The sequence below is a fragment of the Neolamprologus multifasciatus genome, chromosome 4 (genome assembly GCF_963576455.1).
Source record: "Neolamprologus multifasciatus chromosome 4, fNeoMul1.2, whole genome shotgun sequence".
NCBI lineage: Eukaryota > Metazoa > Chordata > Actinopteri > Cichliformes > Cichlidae > Neolamprologus > Neolamprologus multifasciatus.
In genome coordinates, this window is record NC_140442.1 from 21,035,619 (window position 1) to 21,056,422 (window position 20,804).

Consider the following 20,804-nt stretch of genomic DNA (forward strand, 5'->3'; position numbering starts at 1 on the left):
ATGTTGCTGTCATCTCTCTGCTCCTGTAAAAGAAACACACATAAATTCATCCACCCTTTCGTCCTGTCTAGGTGGAGGTTAACCTTGAGTCGTGGTCAAGTCTCGTCAGCTGTTGTCAGCTTTTACCAGTCAGTCAGTTTGTTTTATTCCCATTCATTCATCCCTTCATTCTTTCTTTGCTGATAGTGGAAACCATCGTCGCATTTGATCTCCACCCTCAGCAAAATGACGTCATTTCAAAAAAGAACTTTAGATCGGATTACCTCGCTGAATCCTTCTTAGGCCGGGACTCTCATATTCTAATTGTCCCAAATAAGTGGCTTTCTCCAGAGCCCATTTTAATGTGGAGAAACTCACTTGCAACAATTTTCATGACGACGTGTAGCGCTTTTAATTCCCGATGTGCAGATCTGCTTAAAGAAAAGAAATTCACAAACAAAATCAGTGCACTGTTCAAAAATAAAAATAAAATAAAAATAAAATGAAAAAATAAAAGATAAAACTGAAAAACAAAAGTAAATAAAAATACAAAAGCCCAGTCTTAGGACTTGTCACTCTTATAAGTGAAAACATACCAAATCTAAAACTTGGTGCCATGGTAAAACTTTCCCCATACTTCAGAAACAAAAACAAAACAAAACAAAACAAAAAATCTGCTAGTTTCACTCATTTAAACTCTGGCTGCAGGATTCTGTTCACCCCTGCTATCATCTTCCCCAAAATAATACTAATTCAATCTATGTATCACTTCTCAACCCACTCAATAAAACAGACAGGATGCTGGTAACAGTATTACCTTCTTGTGTTTGATCCTAGTGAGCTGATCGCGTGTGTGTGTGTGTTTATGTTAGTCGGGTTAATACATTTTCTATTTCTATGTATCCTTTTATGTACCTTCCCCCTTTTTTCTGAAACAAATATATATATATATATATATATATATATATATATATATATATACCTTACAGCCATACCACCCTGAGCACACCCGATCTCGTCTGATCTCGGCAGCTAACCAGGGTTGGGCCTGGTTAGTACTTGGATCGGAGACTACCTGGGAATACCAAGTGCTGTAAGCCGTTACGTGAAGTACCCTCAGAAGGTCTGCTAGATGATGTTAATGCAGCACCACGGACGATACCTACAGCCACGATTACCGACACTAACAAGCTGATCTACAATACGGCAGCAGTGATCAGTGAGATGCTTGGCTACAAGTTGAATAGCCACAAGGGGCAGTACCCTCCATGGAGAAGGAGGCTAGAGGCTAAGGTCAAGGTAGCACGGAGGGAGGTTAGCCAACTATCAGAGTTCCAGAAAGGCACGATGAGGAAGTTGCCTAAGAAGTACAGGAAGCTGTCCATACCTGAGGCCTTGGAAACTGCCAAGCAACAACTCACAGCCTTGGCCAGCCGCTTGAGGAGGTACACCAGAGAGATAGAAGGTAAGAGAATAAACCAGCTGTTCTCCACAGAACCAACCAAGGTGTACTCTCAGTGGCAGGGGAACAATATGAGAACAGCACCACCAAGGCTGGAGGCAGAACAATACTGGAAGAGCATATGGGAGAAGGACGCAACCCATAACGGCAATGCGCATTGGCTAGTGGATCTGAGGGCAGATCACAGCGACCTCCCCGAACAGGGTCCAGTAACCATCACAGTGGCAGATATCCAAAAAAGGGTCTCCAGTATGAAGAGTTGAACAGCACCAGGCCCTGACATGGTTCACGCCTACTGGCTGAAGAAGCTGACTGCACTCCACGAGCGCCTGGCAGCACAAATGAACCAGCTGCTAGTTGACGAGAGACACCCAGAATGGCTAACCGAAGGCTGGACAATCCTGATCCTAAAGGACCCCCAGAAGGGACCAGTCTCCTCCAACTACCGACCAATAACCTGCCTCAGCACCACATGGAAGCTCCTGTCAGGCATCATAGCAGCTAAGATGAACAGGCACATGGGTCAATACATGACCGGGGCACAGAAAGGGATGGGCAAGAATACCAGAGGCGCAAAACACCAGCTACTGGCAGACCAAGCAGTCAGCTGAGACTGCAGGACCAGACTGACCAACCTGTGCACTGCCTGGATTGATTACAAGAAGGCCTATGACTCAATGCCCCACACCTGGATCCTGGAATGCCTACAACTATATAAGATCAACAGGACCCTGAGAGCCTTCATCAGGAACTCAATGGGGATGTGGCGTACAACACTGGAGGCCAACCTCAAGCCCATAGCACAAGTCACGATAAAGTGCGGGATCTACCAAGGAGCTGCTCTGTCCCCACTGCTGTTCTGCATAGGCCTTAACCCCCTCAGTGAGATAATTGACAAGACTGGCTACGGATACCGACTGGAGCAGTTGTCAGCCATCTCCTGTACATGGGCGACATCAAGCTGTATGCCAAGAGTGAATGAGACATCAATTCACTAATCCACACCACTAGGATATACAGCAATGACATCGGAATGTCGTTTGGGCTGGAGAAGTGTAGTCGGATGGTAACAAAGAGAGGGAAGGTAGTCAGAACGGAGGGGATCAAACTACCAGAAGGCAACATTGCAGACATAGAGGACAGTTACAAGTACCTGGGGATCCCGCAGGCAAATGGGAACCATGAAGAGGCCGCTAGGAAAGCTGCACCACCAAGTACCTACAGAGGGTCATGCAAGTCCTGAGGAGTCAGCTGAACGGTAAGAACAAGATCCGGGCTATCAACACCTACGCCCTGCCCGTGATCAGGTACCCTGCTGGGGTAATAGGCTGGCCAAAGGAGGAGATAGAAGCCACTGACATCAAGACAAGAAAGCTCCTTACCATGCATGGAGAGTTTCACCCCAAGTCCAGCACCCTGAGGCTGTACGCTAAGTGGAAGGAAGGGGGCCGGGGACTGGTGAGTGTCAGCACCACAGTCCAGGATGAGACAAGGAACATCCACGAATACATCACGAAGATGGCCCCAACTGACAGCATGCTCAGTGAATACCTCAGGCAGCAGAAACCCAAGAAAGTGGAGGAAGGCGAGGAACCATCATGGAAGGACAGGCCCCTGCACGGTATGTACCACCGGCAGATAGAGAAGGTGGCTAATAACCAGAAATCCTACCAGTGGCTGGACAAAGCTGGACTGAAAGACAGCACAGAGGTACTAATCATGGCAGCACAGGAACAAGCACTGAGCACAAGATCCATTGAGGCTGGGGTCTGTCACACCAGGCAAGACCCCAGGTGCAGGCTGTGTAAAGATGCTCCAGAGACAATCCAGCACATAACAGCAGGGTGTTAGCAGGCAAGGCATACATGCAACGCCATAACCAAGTGGCCGGCATAGTGTACAGGAACATCTGTGCCGAGTATAACCTGGAAGTCCCGAGGTCAAAATGGGAGATGCCCCCAAGGGTGGTGGAGAATGACCAAGCTAAGATCCTGTGGGACTTCCAGATACAGATGGACAAAATGGTGGTGGCTAACCAACCGGACATAGTCGTGGTAGACAAACATGAGAAGACGGCCGTAGTGATCGATGTAGCGGTTCCGAATGACAGCAATATCAGGAAGAAGGAACACAAGAAGCTCGAGAAATACAGAGGGCTCAGAGAAGAGCTCGAGAAGATGTGGAGGGTGAAGGTGACAGTGGTCCCAGTGGTAATCGGAGCACTAGGTGCAGTGACTCCCAAGCTAGGCAAGTGGCTCCAGCAGAACAACAGCGGAGATCTCTGTCCAGAAGAGCGCAGTCTTAGGAACAGCTAAGATACTGCGCAGGACCCTCAAGCTCCCAGGCCTCTGGTAGAGGACCCGAGCTTGAAGGATTGACCGCCCACAGGGGCGAGTGGGGAATTTATATATATATATATATATATATATATATATATATATATATATAAAAGAGCTTAAACTTCTTAACTTGTCAGGGTCACAGTTTGCACATTGATTTACAAAACAGTGCAATGTGGACACCGAGCCCTGCCGCAAAGTTTGCAGAACTCCTGTGTAATCTATGACAATGACATTGACCCCTGTGACTGCTTTCAGTGTTCAATTGATTACCTGAGTGTCTGTGTTTATCTGAGGAGAGATATGGCTGGGTCTATGTTCAGGTCACCTTTGTCTGCCTTGCTGCTCTGTGTGTGTCTGAAAATGTGTGTTTAAGACTGACAGGTGCAGTGGCCTTTAATCAAAGTTCTTGGAGGACCCCACGGTGGACTTAAGGTCTCTATTAATCACTGTGAAAACAGAGGGGAACATGGTAAGACAAGACCAGAATGAGTGTGACAGAGAGGCTACCATTTTGTTTCTCTTTGTTTCCTTTTAAATTGTCTGGGCTCTATATACAATATGTGCTAGAATTCCAAACCTTCCAGCAGAAATAAAAATGTTTACGTCCTAGCTAAAAGGCTTCCTATTATAGGTAGGATTACTTATACTTTATTCGAGTAAATAAAATATATGACTTAAAATGAGCTCAACTGTACTGAAAGAACACGTAAACAGACTGGTTATGTGTACTTTTTAATCAAATGCTATTAATTACTTATTTAGCCTGTTAGTGCTGTATATGTTAGGACTTAGTATCCTTTTTTGTACAATGCAGCTCATGCTCTCATAACTAGTGCTAGCCAATAACTTTACACTACATGTTCTCATCCAAGTTCAGTCCTGGGTTAAAAAAAATGGCAATAGCTTTTATACTATACTATAAAACAAAATGTTATCACTATAACTTCTGCTCCCCGAAGGAGAGGAACCAAAACAAGCCAGGCTGGTATTAAACTAATGGATAACTATGATGACAGGGCAAATATGTGAAGGCAGGGGCTCACGAGTGTCACAACAGGTCAGCTGCTTTAAAAGCGTGAATTGATCCGTCTTAAGCCAGGACATGCATGTCCAATGTTGTATATGTTGTACCGCACAAATGGACTGAAAGTGAACAGGGGTCCACAAATCATCTGGTGATGTTACAGTGGATACATATTTTTATGTAGAATCCATGTATGCTACACCAGCACTTTATAAAATGCACTATCAATACCTATTATGTTATCATACTAGTTGATAATTTACTATAATGCAGGATCTGTGGGAGCCCTGAGCTTGCTTTATAGCTAGCCACGAGAGTTGGCTTACAGATGCACTGATGTATGGAAAAAGTAAAACAAGACTGAGTTGGGTGCGAGAGTGAGGTGCGTCCTCAGTCCAGTGTTTGGGGACCTCTGCTCTACACCATATTAAAAGTGTCCATTGAGTGTTAATTAAAGAATGACGGGACACCATGTGATGTGACCAACTTTTACATGTTCGCTGTACCCTAACCTACAGCTAAGCAAAGTTTTTCAGATTATTATTGGTTGTTCCAATGGACAAGTGGGTGAGAAAGCTCTGAAACAAGACAAAGGGCAGAGAAAAGGCAGATGAAACATAGTTGTAGCTACAAGTGAAAGATATAACAGAGAGGCAGTCACATAGAAGAGGGGTGTTCATAACATGCCAAGTGTAATACGCCTGCTACTGTTGAAGGCCTTTGGCTTTTAGAGACAGCAATTGAACTCTTCTCTACAATTGCATTTATCGGCAATGTGTGAATCACTTGACTCTCTATCTGGGTGCAAGTGGTTTCATTAACTCCCTATTTTCACTGTGCAAGACGTGTCACTACACCGTAGACTGAGTGCTTATTGAGTAGTCATGCCAAGCTCTCCGTCTCTGCTGAAACTACTCGTCATGAACTATTTCAAGACCATTATGCAGAATAAGCTCAACTGTCAACGGCTACAATAAGAGATTTTTTTTTCAAGCCAAGCTGTCATTCTCTCTATTCAATAGCAGGCAGAGATAAAGACAAGCAGTAAATGGATAGAGAGAAGTAAAAAAAACACACACACTCATACACAAACAGAAGGAGAATCAAGGCCTCAAATTCTTTATGTGGCTTGTGTGTGTAGCTGAGGCCAGCGTGCAAAGGTATGTGACTACCTTTCAAGACAAGATTTATCTAGGAATAAAGAAAGAAATATCACTGTTGCAAATAGAGGCAGTACAATTTTTACCATTTTATAGATACAGAAAGATATTTCACTTTACAACAGTTCCTCCTGTATGTTTTTTAGCCCCTCTCTGTTGCCTTACAGGTTCCCGGTTGGTGCAGCCTCCAGGGTGGCTCTCTGAGCCTTTTCCCAACGTTTGGCTTTGGCTAAACTTTGACTCTATACAGCACAACATTTATACTGAAAACACTAACTATAACACAACTCACAAACAAATCTATGGCTTTAAAATTTGTATTTATTTTTTTGTTAATGCATTTTATATCCTTTGGTATAAATTCTGGATAATTTGCGTTTTCATACCTTATAAGCCAGACAGTGGCACCCATGAACACCAGACTTCACTAACCAACATTACCTAAATATTTTTCACAGAAGAAGCCACCAGCAAAAAAACAGCAAGTCAAAGAATAAGTTTAGTTTGTTGCTTCGAATTCTTTTCCTCTGAGTTTATTAACTAGCTTTAGCTTCGTATAACATTACTAAATGATAATGTATTCTTCTTTAAGGGGCACAAACAAAAGATTTGTTGTTTGTAAAAAGAAAAAAATCTATTTAAATAACCACAGAGAATGTCCTGGTAATTTTCTACCATACTGCAATTTTTTTAGCAGATATGAAAAACATCCATAAAGTTTTTACAGATTATTTTCTTTCCAGTGTGTATTAGATCAGCGGCCCCCAACCTTTTTTGCGCCACGGACCGGTTTATGCCCGACATTATTTTCACGGACCGGCCTTTAATGTGTCACGGATAAACACAACAAAATAAAACTAGTACCGGTACCGAAAAAAAGAAGATTTATTCATAACACACATGAAAAGACCCAGAAAAACCGAGTTAACGATCAAAACGATAACAAAATAACGCTGAAAACCGATAAAAACCCTGAAAACCATACATTTCACACCTGAGCCTCAACTCTCACGGCCCGGTACCGGTCCGAGGCCCGGGGGTTGGGGACCGCTGTATTAGATGACAAAATCAGACAAAACCAGTCCTCCTGTAAGGACTACATATCTGTGAAAAACACCGTTGATCATGAGCTCAGAAACATAGGCCTACAAATTGATTTTTAAGTATACTGAAATGCACCACTGACAAAAAATCTGCTGACTTTAAAGCAATTTAAGCTGTGTGTGGCATGGTTAACCACAAATATCAACAGGGGCTATTAAAACATTAATGAAAAATGAATGTGGAGTGTTGGCAAACAAGCCGGTTAAATGTATTACATTTAGTCACTCTCACTGATATTGCTAATTAGCTCACTGTTAATGCTGCTTAGCCTTCATCTGCTCAACTTGCCTGTTTCATTGGACCAGACATGGTCAGAGCTAATGTCCCCTCTCCATCATGGTCAGTTTTCCTTCCTAATGTATTAAATAAGTTATTAACACATTTTTCACACTCTATCTTCTCTACATCACACATGTTTGCCAAGATGGTTAGCGAGTAGAAACTCATCTGTTACGATGATAAATCACTGAAGCTCATTTACTTGCTAGTGCTAGCTGTGTTTCTTCCAGCTTGCCTCACATGCTTACGAAGGAGTATTGGGGCCACGTTAAGAGAAAAAATTACAATGATCATTTTGAGAATTATGTTATAATACTATTTTTAGGAAAAAAAAGTTGTAATTGTGTTTTGAGAAAAAAAGTTGAAATATCAGATTACAGTTGTTTCAAGACACATTGCAACAGCTGCTATACCCTCTACAAAATGCCTTGTTTAGATAAGTTAACGAAACAATTTGGTGATACAACATAAATCCACTTTATTGCACAAGGGTGTAACAATGGCTAACCTTGCATCTGTCTTTTACTAGCCATTTCATTCTGTACAATCCACTCTTCCACATTTGTCTGTTTTTCCATCTCACCAAATGAAGCTTTCTGCACCTGCATCTTTTTGATGTTCTTATACTTGTTACTAAAGTTGATTCTGAGTACAATTTCACTAGCTCAGAGAGTATAGAAACCACGGCACCTTGTCTTAAAACAACAACCGTAATCTCTGCATTTTGACTTTTTTCTCTAAATACAACTTCAGCTTTTTTCTCAATATAAATTTTCAACTTTAATCTCAAACATTTTGACTTTATTCTCAAAATGATCAATAATATATTTTTCTTTTAATGTGGCCCTAATACTCTGTCATGCACACTGATCTCCTACTCTGATAAAACAGCAGTTTATGCACAGTCTGTATGCGAAAACCATCAGAAAATCCAGTCGTCTTTAACAGGAAATGGACGCACCCAGTAAACAAGGATGGCTACAGTCTAAAGTGAAGCAGCACTGTCTGCGATTTAAAGAGAGCGATTGGTCTACTGTGGGATGTTTGAATTCACGTCTATTCTTAGATTTGAATCTAAAATCAGGACAAATCCAAGCAGGGCAGCTGCCTTGCTTGTCCTCATGGAATGTCACTGGCCTACACATATGCCTAGACATCGGTCAAAGTGTTAGGTGTGCTGTGTTCAGGTGGTGTTTAAAATACAAGTACTGTGTGTTAGTCCTGAATTGTTTGACGCTTCATATCCATGTTGTTTTTGGGTCTTTACTTCTGTAAGTCTGTGTGTGCATGCATGTATGGTTTGCATATATCTCAGGATCAGTGCAGCATAGAGGATTTCAGGATAAATCATAAAATATCTCAGCTACTTCAAGGTTAATATCTATGAGGTGCAGAATCCTATATATCCTCACCACAATGAGCCACCAGCTGTCACGCTCCACAGACAAGAGGAGGGTGAAGATTCACAGTCTGGGCCATGATGCACAAGTGTGAGTTTGTCTGCATTTGCTTTGTATTTCAGCCGTTGTGAGGACTGAATATCCTGACAGGGCTTTGATGAAGAGCATGATAATAGTTAGGATCACACTAGTACTACATCAGTATCACTCTCTAAGGGTTAGTTAAAGCACAAACCCAACATAAACAAAGAGAAACACATGCAGAGAAGGTGCACCACTCGATCATTTTGAGAAACAAATTGGATGGCATAAAAGATAAGAAAGCATCTACAATTTTTTAAAGTCTGACAGGAGAAGTGCAGCTAGGGAAAATGTTTTTAAATGTTTCTCACGGAGGGAAAAAAGTAACGTGGGTTCATGCTTTGGTTCTCCAAAAGAAGGGGAGAGGCGGAAGCTCTAATTAAGGATAAGAGACTTTTTTTCTGTCTCTCTCTTTTCTTTTGTGTGCCTCAGCAACTTTTGCAGCACTTCTTTTTTTTTTCCTATCACCTCTTTTTTTCTCATTTACTGCAGTGGCAAGCACATTCCCCCCACTCTCTATTCTTTGCCTGCAGGATGGGAGAGTGCTGTACAGCCTCCTGTCAAGGCAGAAATGCATATAACCCACATACTTGCACTTGTGAATTCTGCAATTTGGGGCCTGGATAAACATGCACATGCTTAATCATGTGTTAACACAAAAAAGCCAAAAATACATTTACACAAATATTGTGTAAGAAGAGCCCTGCTGGGAGAACAGCAGGGGTGTTGATTTAAAGATGATGTGATCCCTTCCAATCTCTGCTAATGTGTTTGTTTCTGGAGAAAGATTAAAAAAAAAAAAGAACTTGAATTACTGCCTTGCGGTCCAGTGCCTCTACCAACAACATTAGTTCATTAAGAAGATGTCACGGCGAGTGAAATGAGCCGTGTGGAAAATAAAGGAGGATCCAAACGCTGGCACTTGTACAGGTGTGAGGGTGGTTTATTAAACACAAAAAGGAAATGGACAAACGGCGAACGGAGCAAAGGCTAAACTAAACTGAGAACAAACTGACTACAGAACACGAACCTGGACATGAATGAGAGCGGGCGGAAACAGATGACGGTAGACTGCAGGGAAACACACAGATGAAGCAAAAAACAAGGAGCACAACAGTACAGACCAAACCAAAAAAAACAGGTCAACACAAAACAAGACTATCCACGAGTCCACAGGAAAGTCTGGGGGTCGACAACACAAGAGCCAAAACAGTTCAGGGGGCCGACCGTGCACACGGCAACGGCGGCGACGAGCAAACAGTTCCGGGGGCCGACCGCGCACACGGCAACGGCGGCGACGAGCAAACAGTTCCGGGGGCCGACCGTGCACACGGCAACGACGGGCAAACGGTTCCGGGGGCCGACCGTGCACACGGCAACGGCGGCCACAGAGCAGGTCCGGAGGCCGGCCGCGAGGCCAGCGGCGGCAACGAACCCTTTCCGGAGGCCGTCCACAATGGCCATGATGCCAACCCAGAGGCCTGGAAAATGGCCGCCAGAGGCGAGGCAGAACAGGCCGAGCGGGCTCTGACGAAGGCGAAGCCGCAGAGGCTGGACCAGACGAAGGCGAAGCCGCAGAGGCTGGACCAGACGAAGGCGAAGCCGCAGAGGCTGGACCAGACGAAGGCGAAGCCGCAGAGGCTGGACCAGACGTGGATGCAGGCACAGAGGCTGGACCAGACGTGGATGAAGGCACAGAGGCTGGACCAGGCGTGGATGAAGACACAGAGGCTGGACCAGGCGTGGATGAAGACGGCAGCGGGACGGCTGCGGAACCTGACGGCAGCGGGACGGCTGCGGAACCTGACGGCGGTGATGCTGCAGGAGGCGATGTGGATGCAGGCAACGGTGTAGGAGACACAGGGGATGATTCAGCAGGTGGTGGCTGACCGTCAGCAGACGTGAGGATGTGCTTGCTGGGTCCTCCAGGACCCCCAGCAGATGAGGCGTGGTGCTGGATGGGCTCCTCAGACCCACCAGCAGATGACACTCGAGGCTGGACGGGCGACTCGGGCCCTCCAGCAGACGACACCTGAGGCTGGACGGGCGACTCGGGCCCTCCAGCAGACGACACCTGAGGCTGGACGGGCGACTCGGGCCCTCCAGCAGACGACACTCGAGGCTGGACGGGCGACTCGGGCCCTCCAGCTGACGACACTCGAGGCTGGACGGGCGACTCGGGCCCTCCAGCAGATGACACTTGAGGCTGGCTGGGTTCTCCCGAACCCCCAGCTGACGACACTTGTGGCTGGCTGGGTTCTCCCGAACCCCCAGCTGACGACACTTGTGGCTGGCTGGGTTCTCCCGAACCCCCAGCTGACGACACTTGTGGCTGGCTGGGTTCTCCCGAACCCCCAGCTGACGACACTTGTGGCTGGCTGGGTTCTCCCGAACCCCCAGCAGACGAAACCTGAGGCTGGATGGGCGACTCGGGCCCTCCAGCTGACGTGGCGTGAGGCTGGACGGGCTCCTCCGGCCCTCCAGCTGAGATAGACGGCTGAATGGACCCCTCTGGTCCTCCAGCAGAGGACAGGGGCAGAGGGGTGAACTCACTGGAGCTCTCAGCAGGGGATGACGGCCGAGACCGCTCAGTAAAGTCCCCTAGTGAAGCCGCTGGTGCTGGCATCCCGACCTCCAGGGGTCCAGAGTTGGCTGGTGGCTGACACCCAGCCTCTGGGGAGGCCCTAGAGGGAGCAACTGTCTCCGAGATGGCCAGCTTAAGTGAACCAGCTAACGTTTGTATGAAGTGTGTTCCCTGCTTGTAATGAGGCTGCTGAGCTAGTGGCGACTGAGCTACAAGTAGCAGAGATGTAATAGATGGTGAAGTGGCTGACTGAACTGAGGGCAGCGCGGCGGCTGACTGAACTGAGGGCAGCGCGGCGGCTGACTGAACTGAGGGCAGCGCGGCGGCTGACTGAACTGAGGGCAGCGCGGCTGCTGACTGAACTGAGGGCAGCGCGGCTGCTGACTGAACTGAGGGCAGCGCGGCTGCTGACTGAACTGAGGGCAGCGCGGCTGCTGACTGAACTGAGGGCAGCGCGGCGGCTGACTGAACTGAGGGCAGCGCGGCGGCTGACTGAACTGAGGGCAGCGCGGCGGCTGACTGAACTGAGGGCAGCGCGGCTGCTGACTGAACTGAGGGCAGCGTTACAGGCCTGGCATTTGACTGGGATGGAAGTGAGGATGGGACAATGGAGCGGACACGGTCATAAACATGGAACGAGGGATCAGAACCGGCAGTCTTAGAAGCTATGGCCATGCGTGAGAAATCATTGTTATCCTCAGTAGAAACACAAAAAATTGCCCCAGAAACAACAGTCACAGAAGCAACAGAGTCAACAAAAGTGTCCCTTTCACTCACCACAGCCGGCTGCTCTGACATTCTGAACTCCGGCTGTGGGGTGCCGCGCCGGCGGCGCGAACGTCGCTTCCTCCGTGGAGACGGCTCCGACGGGCCAGGTAACTCCTCATCCGGCGGTACGGACGGCACGTCCTCCGTTGAAGCGAGTGGGCGAGCAGTAGTGGCGGGGGCGTGGAGGTGTAGTTCGTGGAGAATGAAATTCTGTACGAGCGGGTGCAGTGAGTCCAATAACCAGGGGTAACCGGAAACAAGGTGTTGTAGGTCGGCTTCCACAGTGCAAAGAGATGCTTCTCCCTCATGCTCCAACCACTGGCCGATCAATTTAGAAACAGAGGCGACAACTGCCTCCTGAAGCTCCCTGGGTGGACTGAATGCCGCTGGATCCATGGCTGGCTGGTCCATACTGTCACGGCGAGTGAAATGAGCCGTGTGGAAAATAAAGGAGGATCCAAACGCAGGCACTTGTACAGGTGTGAGGGTGGTTTATTAAACACAAAAAGGAAATGGACAAACGGCGAACGGAGCAAAGGCTAAACTAAACTGAGAACAAACTGACTACAGAACACGAACCTGGACATGAATGAGAGCGGGCGGAAACAGATGACGGTAGACTGCAGGGAAACACACAGATGAAGCAGGGTGGAAACACAGACGGACCAGCAACTACGATGACAGAGGACACGACTTAAATACACACAGAGAAACATGGGAATTACACACAGGTGGTGGACACAGCTGGGAATAATCAACAAGACGAGACAGAGGGAAAACTGAACACACTCACATGAGACGCAAACCTTCACAATAAAACAGGAAACGAGAACACTACATCAAGACGCAGACCTGAGAGACAGACAGACGGAATGACCCATAGAACCTAAACTAAATGTGAGATACAACCGAGAACAAATCCTTAACATGAATAAACAGAAACATAGAATTCTAATAATAATAATAATCCTCATAGTGCCCAAAACCACGACAATTATTCAAAAATAAACTAACAATCCAAAACTCAAAATACTGGGTCGAAACTGACCCAGAACCGTGACAGAAGAAGTATAAACAGATTTAGATTCCTTGATAGGGATGGGTATTGTTTAGGTTTTATCCAATACCAGTACCAAACCGGTACTTTTGAAACGGTGCCGGTACTTAAACGGTGCTCGAACCGGTGCTTAAAGAATGGAGAACACACACTTTATCCAAAAACCTCTTATGTTCAGCTGTTTTTTTGTAAAAAGATAACAATGTTAGCCTTTTCTGCAGCTATGGGGCATATATGGTATCACTCTTGGCTAGAAGCAGTGCTTAATCAATGGAAAAAAACACTTTGTCCAAAAACCTCTCATGTTTAACTGTTTCCCTCTTTTTCTTTGGTCATTTTAGCCTTTTCGGCCAGGGTGAAGGGAGTATCTGCCATCAAACAAGAAGACAGCCGCATGTAACTACGACGGTGTTTGCTAGTTCACCTTACGTGCATTAATTTAATAACGTGGTTAGCCTACTCAACGTAAATTACACACGAACAACATTAAGCTACTCGCCCAGAGAAGAACGGCTGCTGCTGCCATCATCATCCGTCATCATTTCTGCTACACTGGCAGGGCTAGGGGCCAGGACTCTCCTCTTCGGGTTCTTGGGGGATGTTGCTAACTCTGGGTCCGATAACAGGCACCACACCCGCAGTAGATGCGCACGGTGTGAGGTCTCGCAGCAAGCTGTCAAATACGGCGCATTTCTCGGCTTTTAACAAAATGCTATACGTCGCCAGGTGTTTCATCAGATTCGAGGAGTTACCTCCTTTGCACAGTATCAGCTTAAAGCACTTGTTGCAGGCTGCTGAGTTTGCATCTTTTGCTGTGAAGTACAGCCAGACTTTTGACCGCTTCGCTTTGGGCATTTTTAATCTGTAGCTCTGCTCTAAAAGAACCTACATACCTGGGCCCGCCTACTACGCTTGCAAAGGTAAAATGATTGGCTAGAATTCAAAGTGTATGACATCTCAGGAAAATAAAGCACCGAAATGTGCGCTGCTTTTCGGTCTGGTTACTACCGTTTATGTCAGAACTGGTGCCATTATGGCACCGGATACCGGTACCCATCCCTACTCCTTGAATGTGTTCACAACTAATATTGATTCGCGCCATGTTAGTAGACGTCTTCAGATACTGCACGTATGTTGGTGCAAAGAAACTACAATTACTAAAACAAATTCTTAACACACATTTAAAGCACTGTTGCAAGATTGTTTCATCAATTCTTAGTCAGCCAAATCTGGAATTGGAAAACATTCTCCCATTCTGTTCCTCAGTAGATTTTCCTTTTCTCATAACATTGTCATATCCCAGTGCTAGCCTTATTATTGTGTCATTATTATTGTATGGGTTCTTTAGTAATGGCTGTTTTAAAAAAAAGTGGGAAAAGTAACAAAGACATTGACCTTTGATCACCAACGTGCAATCAGTTTATCCTTGAATCAAAGTAGCAAAATTTCCATCCATCCATCATTACCTTTGAAAAGGGAGAAGCAGGAGGAATCAAAAGTTTATGCAGCAGAGGAGTGCAGAAAGTTGGGGAGTTGGTGACCAAAATGTAGAGAAAAAGGAAGGGAGTCAGGTAAGGATAAGAAATAGATGAGATGCAGTGATGCTATGGATGTCTTAGCTAGGAGACTATTAGCATTCACACCCTGATGCCTTCCCCTGATTCTACCATCGCTCCCTCTATCTTGTCCATCAGTTTCCATCTAAGCCTTCAGGGCGAAAGATGCACTTTCACACATGCATGCACACACACACACACGCACACATAGTGAGCAGTATACTAATTTTGTATAACAGGAAATCTCTTCCTGGAATTTCCTAAGTGAAATTGTGCTATCGTTTTCTATATATCGGTTTTGATTCTTAATCATAAATAGCCCTCATGACTGGCCTGGAGTGTTTTTATTTGTTTACCAAAATATACTGTCAATCTCAAAACTCCAGTGTGTTCCACTGAAATACTTCATGTGCCTCTTTTACAATGTTGTATTATATTTATTATTTACCTTTGAGACCCAATCTCTCATTGAGCCACAGACCATATTAAAGATTTGTATTTAATCAAAACAAAATGTTCCCTGGCATGAATTTAAATTGTACAGTTGTTTTCTTTTTTGCTTCACTGAAGTTTTTCCTCTGATGAGCGAAAACATTTTCTGTTAATATGAAGCCTAAACACTCTCGGGCACAGTCTTATCTCACGTGTTTGTGGCAATTACACCAATATCTCAAAATAGAAGCAGTGACAATTTATTAATGTACACCCACCACCTCACCTGTACTTACTGTGTCAGTAGCAGCTCATTACAGTGACACTACATAAAGGCTATGAGACGACCAAGCAAATCTTTTGCAGTAGTCAGCTTCTCCATTAAACTTTTACCCTTCACTACTGTAACATTACTGGGCTTCAGCTGGACAGCTGATGAGTGATGAAGCAGTATAGTGTAAATTTCACACAGTGAAAAAATAATGGAACTGTTGGAATTACCTTTTAGTTCTGCTCATGCATGGCAGATAGTAGGACACAATGATCAAATGGGCTACTCCCTGAAACCTCAGTGTGGAAGGTAAAAATCTCTGCTTCTCTAAGGCAAGGTCATTAGGTCATAAGGCTAGTCATTGGCCCCCTGGCAACCTCTTTTGGCAAGTTTCTGGAGATTGCCGCCAGTTGTGAAAAAGTTTCCTTGTCATTGCTTTGCTCATTGTTGCAGTTGTTACTTCAAAAAATCCAATGTATTATGAATTTCTCATTGCTTTGTTTAAAAGTAATACAATATGTTACTTAATTACTCAACTGAAATGCATTGTCACATCGTTACCATTTAACAATATAAACTGTAGGCTACAATTCCACGGAGGCTACTAGCCTGACTGCTCATCACTGCCTGGCTGTCAGGTTCTGCCTGCTGGGCTGGGGTCAGCATACACTCATCTTTATCATCAGTCTGACTCCTTTGCTAGCTTTGTGTTAGCATCCTGTCTGCAAAACCCCAAAGTTATGTTAACAGCATAATGCAGTTGTTTCTGTTCTGGATACAGTTTGCACTTTACCATCATTTTGTGCCACCATTTTCTTCCATTTTCTTCTTCTTTCTAATTTGCTGCATAAGAGCATTGGTAGAAAGAAACAATGTTTGATTGATTTTTTTTTCTTTCTACCAAATCAGCTTGCAGATGACTGAAGAACCTTTAAAACAGTAACAGTTTAAGTAATTATAATAACGTGTTGCTTTCTAACAAATTACACCTTCCATGTTTGCATGGAAGATGCCAACTTGTTAGTGAATCCTCCCTCACTACTAACTGAGCTGAAACTTGGAAACATTTGACAAAACTGGAAATGAAGAGCTTTTACCTTCAAAGTAAAAGCTGTGCCTTATCACTCCATCTAACATATTTCAAAATGTGAAGGTGAACAGTTTCCATTTACTGTTTCTGGCCTTAAATAAAAAAAAATAATAAGTAAATGAAATCTAAATGTAGCATGCATCGCCAGCTTCTCTGCCACATTACCCACAATATCAGCATTATATCAGCAAATATTGTTTGAGTGTAATAGTGCCACTATTACACTCAAACAATATTTGTCTCACTGCATGGGGCAATAAACACGCACATCTTTTGCCTTTGGTTCAAATTTTAATCTTTAGTTAAAATCATACACATACACACAAACACACCTCCAAGATGCAATAACTATAACTGGTAATGACTGTTAATTGAATAATCGGATCAGTGTAATTAAAGAGGAGTGATAACAAGGTTACATATTAATTTCATTGCTGGCACTTTTACAGCCAGACTGCTGATTTCAGCCAGCTGTGAACATGAAGCTCTTGATGCAGGCTAAATGCATTTGCGTGTGTTCCCATTTGTGTGTGATTTGTTTCTGAAGGAGGAGAGGAGAGGAAAGAAGAGGCGAGGAGACAAGAGATCAAACAACAGAAGGCTAAAAAGGGTGAAAGTGAAAAGGTTAGAGGGAGAGTCTGCGGAGAAATCAATACACCAAATGTTGACATAACCTTCTACTCATCCTACATTAACCACACCCTTGTGGCCTGTATTTGGGGCAACACACACATGCTCATATGGTCGAGTGCACTCTGTAATGTATCATCCTGGAGTTCACAAGGGAGTGCTAGAGGTTAAGAGGAAACATATGTTGCAGCTAGGTGACTGCTGTGTGTGTGTGTTTGCATGTGCATCCTCCTTTGCAAAATGCAAATATATATTGCAGTAATTAAAGCTTTTCTGTTTTTTTCAGCCCCCACCCCTCCACTTACACGTGGCCTTGCCTTAACCTTCATATGCACACAGATCCTGAAAACTCCACAGCCATTGTTCAAACAGTACTTATTATGCCATTATGTCTCCATTATATTGGAGGTACATAATTTAAGAGAGGAGTGCAAGCTTAAATCACAAGTGACAAAACAAGAAAATCTTTCCTTTAGGCATGTCCCCGGACATCATACTGTTGCAAAATATATACACACATAACATATGTTCCTCTAAACCAGTGGTTCCCAGACGTTTTTTGCTAGGCCCCCCTTTGTTTTACAAGAAAAATGTTCACGCGTACGTGCGCACGCACAAACGCATCCTCCAACCACACACACCCATATTATTTCACACCTTAAACATTAAGTAAACAATTAAGCAAATACAAGTAATCTGGAATAAATTACAGGTAGTAATAAAATAAACTACTAACTCTTTTATGCTACGTCCACACCTACACGGTTATTTTTGAAAACGCAGCTGTTTCGTCCACACGTAAATGGCATTTCGAATCGCGGAAAACTGAGATTTTTTAAAACTCCTTTTTTTGCGTTTACGTGTGGACAAGGAATACAGAGTTTGTCGCGCAACGTCAAAAGTATGTGCCTTTTTTCACGTCACGCTGTGCGCCACGTTATTGTTTACATGAAAAGAATTGCAGAATGGCAGATAGAGACAGACAGTTACTGTCCCTCCATTTAGAAAGGCAGAGGCGTCACAGTGTGATTATTTTACATGTAGTTGTTTTTTTCCTGTGTAATAATATTCAACATTGCTATCAATACATTTTTCAAAAAATGCCTCAGTTAGCTTCACCTCACATTTTTATGTCTCTTTAAACCGCTGACATCTGGGTTTTGTAGTTGTCTTTCATTTAAAAAAACAGGTTATTCATATTGACATGTGAGTTTTATATCTCCTATTTGTGAAAGAGTGTCCGCTGCAGCCAATTAAAGCAGGATTTCATGCCAAAAGCAGTCTGAAAGAACCAGTGGACCTGTTTGTAGCTTTTGCAGCAGTCAGAAAGTACATCTTTTGCTGATATTTTAACAACTTCCTGTCCTGAGGCATCATATAATACCATAGTTGTTGTGATTCAGCTGATTGGGCTTTGAGTTTCTCTGACCCTTCTGCTGTTTGTCCCAGGTGGAGTTGCCGGGCTGGCTCCTTTCACTGGGTTCGCCCTCGGGCGCAATTACCCCGTAGTTCCATCCTTGCTACACCTGTTCCACATGTGATAATGAAGTGTTGGGTATATCAAGGCTGGAGGTTGCAGTAGTCCTTTGCCAGACTGTCATCACAATTATAGTGAACATTAACCCACCTTTGTTACCTGTTGTTTGCAATCGCCTGTCTAACAGGCCTCTCCTCGCCTCTCCTAGTTACCTCCTCCGAGCTCTCTCGGAAACCTTGCCACCTTGGAAACACACTCACCTGCTGTTTGTGGAAACCTAAGCTTGTCCTCTTCATCACCCATTCTGTTTAACCAGCCAGCCTATTCAATCTCTGCCATCTTTTGGTTTGCCACCAGCCACCCACAGACCGCTTACTTGATTACACTCTCCTGCAAAACAAGTAAAACTGACACTGTTTATCTTGTGGACTTCTGTCTTATCTCCTTCCTGGCAGAGCTACCGTGGGTGGCACTGTTGTGCTGCACAACCTCCAATCCTCTAGATTTTTCTCAGGTTTTTCCACTTTTTGTCAATAAAACTCTTACACTTGCTAAGTGTTGTATAAGTTTGATCTTTGGGCCCACTGTTTGTCCAATTATGGCAATGTTGTTAGATACTGCCTACCTCCTCAGCTCACCGGCTAAGGCGATAATACCAGACAAGACATAATGGTTTCCTTTAGGTTTCTTTTCAGTGTGATATCTCTGGTTTGGGAATGTACTTGGAGATGTGTCTCCAATCAGAAAGAGATTCCACAAATTGCACCTGCAGCTTGCACTGAACATGCAGTCAAAGACTGAGCCTTGTGAAATAATGTGTCCTGAACAGTTTGGGGTTGCTTCACTGCCTTGTAGCTTAACTGGAGTTGCACCTTTCAACAGGATAATAGTCTTAACACAACAAGTTACAAAAGGTGTTGATAAGTTACAAAAACATATCTGCGTCATCTTCACCCTCCTAGCACTGACTTATTTAAGGAAAAGCAGAGCCCTGGATTTTGTATCGGTTCTCGGGATTTGGGGCAAAATACTGTGTCTATTTACAGTTAGACCTGCTGTAGCAATTTAGAGACAAGAACCTCCACTATCTGCCAGGATTAATAAATATATAGTTTGCTGGTGACATTGCTGCAGGAAAAAACATGACAAGTCCCAGTGACATTACTGACACACTTTAACAAAACAAGAGAACTTTGCATCCAGTGGATGGGAACAGCAGACTATAAATATCAACCTACATTTTTATATTGAACAAATTGTCATCATGTGTATTCATGCAGTGTGCCATAACTATAGCAGATTCTTCAACTAGAAAAACACAGTTTTAAAGACATCTAGGCTTTTTTCCTCTGAGATAAAGTCAAATTCACCTTTGTTTCTTTGGATAAATAAATGAACTAGCTTAATGTAATAAAAACTACAGATAGCATAATAACTTCTAATACTTCTATAACATTTTAATATAAAGTGCTACCAAACTACATTGTAGGCTATTCCCGTATTTTGTTGATATCAGGGTTTTTTCACCCTCGTTCCCTGACTGGTTTAAAACAACTGTCTCATTACTGTATACCACTGTATAATATTGGGTTTTCTGGATAGCAACAGAAAGAAGATAAGCTACAAGTTCAGTATAGCTTGCTACAAGCACATTATACAATGCCAGCAATGCTGTGGTTGGTGCATTTTCCTAATACACCTGTGAAGATATATTAAAGTCACTTAAATGCGCTTAAGTTATGCTGTCAAATGCAACTTATGTAGCATAAAAGTAACTTATTTGCAATATTCTTTTCTAATTATTTAATTACTTCATGCCATTATATGACAGTGTATTAGTTTTGTTATACTTTCTGACATTGTGCAGTGAGAAGGATTAATTCATCCATTCATTAATTTATTAATTCATGCATTCATTCCCCAAAATCTCATTAGGAGTTTGTGTTTCATTGTGTTAAAATTGCAGGTGGTACTGCTCATGTAATCTTCAGAGATAATAAAGTTAATCAGGATTCCAGGAAAGATGTGAAAGATCCCCCTTCACTGTAGTCTGAGATAAACAGCAAGATTTGTGGCATTGCTGTTGCATGGTAGTTTCTGGAAGGCTG

The 20,804-nt window shown here is 44.0% G+C and overlaps 1 pseudogene; it reads left to right on the forward strand.

The window, feature by feature from the left end:
* The first annotated feature begins 960 nt into the window (after positions 1 to 960).
* Positions 961 to 1,079, forward strand: LOC146520371 (5S ribosomal RNA; annotated as a pseudogene).
* Positions 1,080 to 20,804: the final 19,725 nt, after the last annotated feature.